We start from the raw sequence: 5360 nt of genomic DNA on the forward strand, positions 1-5360 counted from the left end.
CTAGGGATAGAAACTTCTAGTTCAAGCTTTTCTTCATAAGATTGCATCAAAGCATCAACGATATGTTTAGTAAAAGCTTTATTTTGATTATAAACATGAGGAGAATTTAACACAGATCGCAACAAGGAAATACAATCTATTAAAGAGCAATTTTCATAATTAAATCCCTTGAAATCCAAAATAGTGGGTTCATTGCTATGTAAAGTTTTGACCTCTTCAATCCCACTTTTATCAGTTTTTACATCTAGATCTAAAAACTCCAAATCATTGGGATGCCTTTTAACTAAAGTTGACTCATCTTCAGTCCCATCTTTATCAAGATTCATATTGGAAAACAAAGATTTAATAGGAGTCACATCCATAACTTTTAGATCTTCATCATTATTATCATCTAGATCTTCTGGTTTAGCGGCAATCTTATTAACTAGGGTGGCTTGCTTATCAGAAATTTGGCCCACTAAATTTTCAAGCTGAGCAAACTGAGATTTCAAACCATAAAATTCTTTAGACATATCATCAAGCTCTTTATTCATGTATTCCATAAAACTTTTTTGTTCTTTAAGATCGTTTCTAAAGAAATTAATATGCTCAAATTGTAAAGACATAAAGCTTCCAACGTTGTTTTCAATTTCTTCCAACCTCCGAAGGTGAGGATCGACGCTTTTTGGTAGAGCCATCAAACCAAATAGGCACACTAACACCCAAGAACACAAGAAGAAAGCAAACAGAAAAGGGGCAAAGAGAAGGCAAGGGTTTTCGAAAATCATTTTAGAAGTGGGGGAGAGGAAAACGAGAGACGAATGGCAAATAATGTAATGCGAGGGAGAAGAGTTTATGATGGGCACTTGGTATGTCTTGACTTGGCATATATCTTCCCGGCAACAGCGCCAGAAATCCTTCTTGCTACCTCTTGAGCATGTGTTGGTTTTCCCTTGAAGAGGAAAGGGTGATGCAGCAAAGTAGCGTAAGTATTTCCCTTAGTTTTGAGAACCAAGGTATCAATCCAGTAGGAGACGACACACAAGTCACCTAGTACCTGCAAAAACAATCAAGAACCTTGCAACCAATGCGATAAAGGGGTTGTCAATCCCTTCACGGCCACTCGCAAAAGTGAGATCTAATAAAGATAGTAAAGTAAATATTTTTGGTATTTTTGTTGTATAGATTGGAAAGTAAAGATTGAAAAATAGTAAACGAGATGCGATGTAAATAAAAGAGATGTAATATGATAGAAAAGAGATCCGGGGGCCATACGTTTCACTAGTGGCTTCTCTCAAGATAGCATGTATTACGGTGGGTGAACAAATTACTGCCGAGCAATTGATAGAAAATCGCATAATTATGATGATATCTAAGGCAATGCTCATGAATATAGGCATCACGTCCGTGTCAAGTAGACCGAAACGATTTTGCATCTACTACTATTACTCCACACATCAACCGCTATCCAGCATGCATCTAGAGTATTAAGTTCATAAGAATGGAGTAATGCATTAAGAAAGATGACATGATGTAGAGGGATAAACTCAAGCAATTTAAAGGCAGTAGAACTATGCACTAATCCTGTCCTCTCAGGCCATTGGCCTTTTTAACCATAGGATGTGTTGCTTTGGGAGTTTCTAACTGTTAGATTCCGTCCTGGTCCAGCACATGGGCATTTTGTTTTATTACCACCTAGCGCTCCACGTTACTGGGCCGCTACTCCAGCAACAATTTCTGAGATTTGCTATGAATTGGGCCAAATGGGCTAAGTCAGTTGGTTGATTAGAGTCCCCGTCCACACAAAACAGCAACCCAGCGATCTTCTCAGAAAAAAACAGCAGCCTCGCGACTGATGTATGCCTCGTCGGGCGGGGCTGCCATCGCGACCGCACATCTATCCGACCAACGCGAGTGATAGGTTCATCTCGCTGGGTGATGCCATGGGGCGGAGGTGGAGGAAGCGAAGCGTCTGCTAGCGATTGGAATCCAATCCCTGGCGATCGAGGATGTAAATCACAATGGAATAATGGCAAGTGATGACCTATAATTGCAAGTCAGTTACCACGCCGATTCGTGCTCTTCCGTTTCTACACGCACGACCATATATATAGTCTCGGCTGTGGCGAGGTTCCTTCCCCCATCCCCTCCTTACTTACTTCGTCAATACCATCTTCGGCAACCATGGTTGATGCTTCATCTATTCCGTACTGCCAGTCTCCCCACACCCCTCTCCCCAATTTTATCTGCATCGAATTTAGTATTTTTTATTAATGCTGTTCTTTCTCCTCCAAATCGACGCAGGATTGGGATTTGAGCTCGATTCTGCTGACTTAGTTCTCACTTGCTACAAAGTAGCATTCTAGCATTCTTCTTGCAACTTATGTTTTCCTCCGTGCACATCCACCTTTTCTCAAATGTCCACGATTCTCCCATCTGACTCCAATTATTAAGTTCTGAATAGCACAATTTTTTGTTCTCTTAATAACCAGCGAACACTAGTAGCAAGGCAGTGCCATTTTGTAGTTTCAGACCAACCGGACTGCTACTCTGTGTGATTCTGTATGATTAGAAGACAATTGAATTAGAAGTTTCTTATCAATGTGGCTGTCGAATCTACTACTTTTCAATAACTATCTCTGTCATCTCTTTCCAATTGTATTTGATGATCAATAGGATTCTGTGTATGGCTGCAAACCCGAATTTATGTGCCTTTATTGAATGTTCAGTTGACTAGAATATTTGTTTAATAATAATTTAGATAATAATTCAAAATATTGCACTTAGATTTATTATCCTCTCCACATAATTAAAATTTTGATTCTTTTTGTGCAGCTTTTGCTAGGCCTTCATGAAATATAGAAGGTTTACACATGCTCTCTTCTTTTGTGCATTGTGGAGTGTGGTTGTCCTTCCTAAGCTGTTATGCTCTTTTCTCTATCTTCAACTCATGATCCCTTGTATGCAATCTTTGATTTTTATCGACTAATGAGAGGGAGGTTGATATGGACCTCTTGATGGGCACTATGTATGGTGCAATATCGCTCAGAAGTAAATTTCTTAGCGAAAAATGATGCTCTCCAACACATACATGTGCAGATATGCTTACTACTATAGGGAAAGTTCTAAATGGATTATGCAATACACTATGCCAGCTTATGTTGCTAAGTTCCATGAGAATATGCACTATCTGTGTATTACTGAAAAAGGCTTTCGCCCCACTTTATATATAAAGCAAACCGCCCGAGCCAAGCATCCAACAAGGGTTCACACCAACACAAACACATACACACGCACACACAAGTTCCACACAACATAAAGTCTCAAATGGGGTTAATGCTGAGGGCACAACTCAACAAGACCTAAGAGCAAAAGAACACACACACACACGCACAACCGTGCGCAACAGCATGTCTAATCGGGCTCCGGAGGAGGGGGCGGAAGCGGAGGCGCCACACGGAAGGCCATCAAGCGAAGGTCGGTGAGGAGGTTGTCGATGACGTCCCTGTCTTGGGGGCGGCTAAGCGGCCGCCAGAGCTGCAGGTAGCCACACATTTTAAAGATCGCGTCAGTTGCACGGTGCAGAGGAACTTTCTGAATAACAAGCTTGTTGCGGATGGTCCAGAGCGTCCAAGCGAGTACCCCAACGCATAACCACCTAATGTAGCGGTGCCGGGGGCGGAGGCTTGAAGTTTGGCGAACAGGTCCAGGAAGTTGGTGTTACACCAATGTCCCCCAACCGTCTCGCGGAAGCAAGCCCAAAGGAATTGCGCCGTAGAATGGGAGAAGAACTGTGATTCGCATCCTCAACGGTGTTGTAGATGGGGCACATCCCATCGCCAGGACCATTGCGTTTGATGACCTCCACCCCAGATGGGAGGCGTCCTCGAATCCACTACCACAAGAAGATCCAGATCTTCAGGGGGAGTCGGATGTCCTAGAGTAGACTAAACGCCTCAGGGGCTGTTGAAGGGGCGATGGCCGAGTATAGGGATTTTGTGGAGAAGCAACCGGAGGGCTCCAGCTGCCAAGATAGGGAGTCAGGGCTGCCCTCCATATGGATCGGGAGAAGAGTGATGTCCTGGAGGAGGGGGTCCCAGGCGGACACCTCGAGGGGGGCAAAGGGGCACTGGAAAGCAAGGCACCCTAAGTCAATAAAGGCCGTCTCGATGGAGACCCGAGGGTCAACCGCGATAGAGAATAAATCCGGTAATCAAGAGGCCAGGGGGGAGTCCCCTAGCCACTGATCGAATAAGAACAACGTCGCAAACCCGGAACCCACCGAAATGGACATGCCAATTTGGAGGACGAGAAGCAGCTAGATCATAGCCTGCCAGAACTGGGAGCCATCAGAGCGCTAGCAGAAGGCTAGAGGTTGGCCCCGCAGGTATTTGTTCCGGATGATGGTCAGCCAAAGTCCTGCATCCTCATTGGCCATTCTCCAGAGCCAGCGGGCCACGAGGGCGATGTTCATGCAGCGAGAGGACAGAAACTTGAGACCTCCCTGGTCCTTGGGCTTGCAGATGTCAGAAACTTCCGGTGCTCCCCCTAGACTGAACGCTCGGCGCGTGAAACACAAGGACGGCTGAGATATGTCAAAAATGATTCGTGAAGAGGGGCACAATCGTCTTTTTGTGTCCACGTAGAGCGCACGTAGAGCCCGGTACGAGACCGCACCGGCCCGATTACTTTTGTATGCTGAGGGTATACACATATTATACATGGGTGTTTCGGTTTCCCTGTCACGTGCCCGTTGTCACGTGCGGTGGTCGTGGGCTAGCCACGAGCCACGCCACGCACGAAAAATTCCAAAAACGTCCCATCCTATAAGAGGGGAGGGGAACCATCACCAGCCGCATCCGCCCACCATTTCCCCCCAAATCGGCTCACTCCCTCCTCGTCTCCCCCTCGTCTCCATCGCCCCACCACCGCACCTACTCGCTCAACCCCACCGCCTCCCTCTCTCTGGCGGGTTCTCTCAGGCTTCGATGGAGCAAGGTCGTGGCGCTGCCACCGCTGCGCACGGAGATGTGGTCGAGGGCGCGGAGACCGCGACAGATGCCGGCCAAGAAGTGGCCGCTGTCGGCGGTGCGGGAGATGCTGCACCCACAGTCGCTGGATCGGTCCCTGTGACAGTGGATCTGGTGGCGCAGGGGGTGGTGGGCTCGGACTCCGTCATGGCAGACCTGGTGGCGACGGCGTCTGCAGCGCACTGGATTTAGGTGCGGAGGCGAGCGACAAGCAGGTGGTGGATGTGGTAATGCTTCTCGTTCCCCTCCTTTCATGCTTGTAGTAGATAAGCGGAAGATTGAGTAGATGGGTTTTTTTATAGTAGATTTGTGATTGATTGCGGCACCCCCTTCTGCTTGTTAGGGTTTTTT

The sequence above is a fragment of the Triticum aestivum genome, chromosome 7B, assembly GCF_018294505.1.
Source record: "Triticum aestivum cultivar Chinese Spring chromosome 7B, IWGSC CS RefSeq v2.1, whole genome shotgun sequence".
Lineage (NCBI taxonomy): Eukaryota > Viridiplantae > Streptophyta > Magnoliopsida > Poales > Poaceae > Triticum > Triticum aestivum.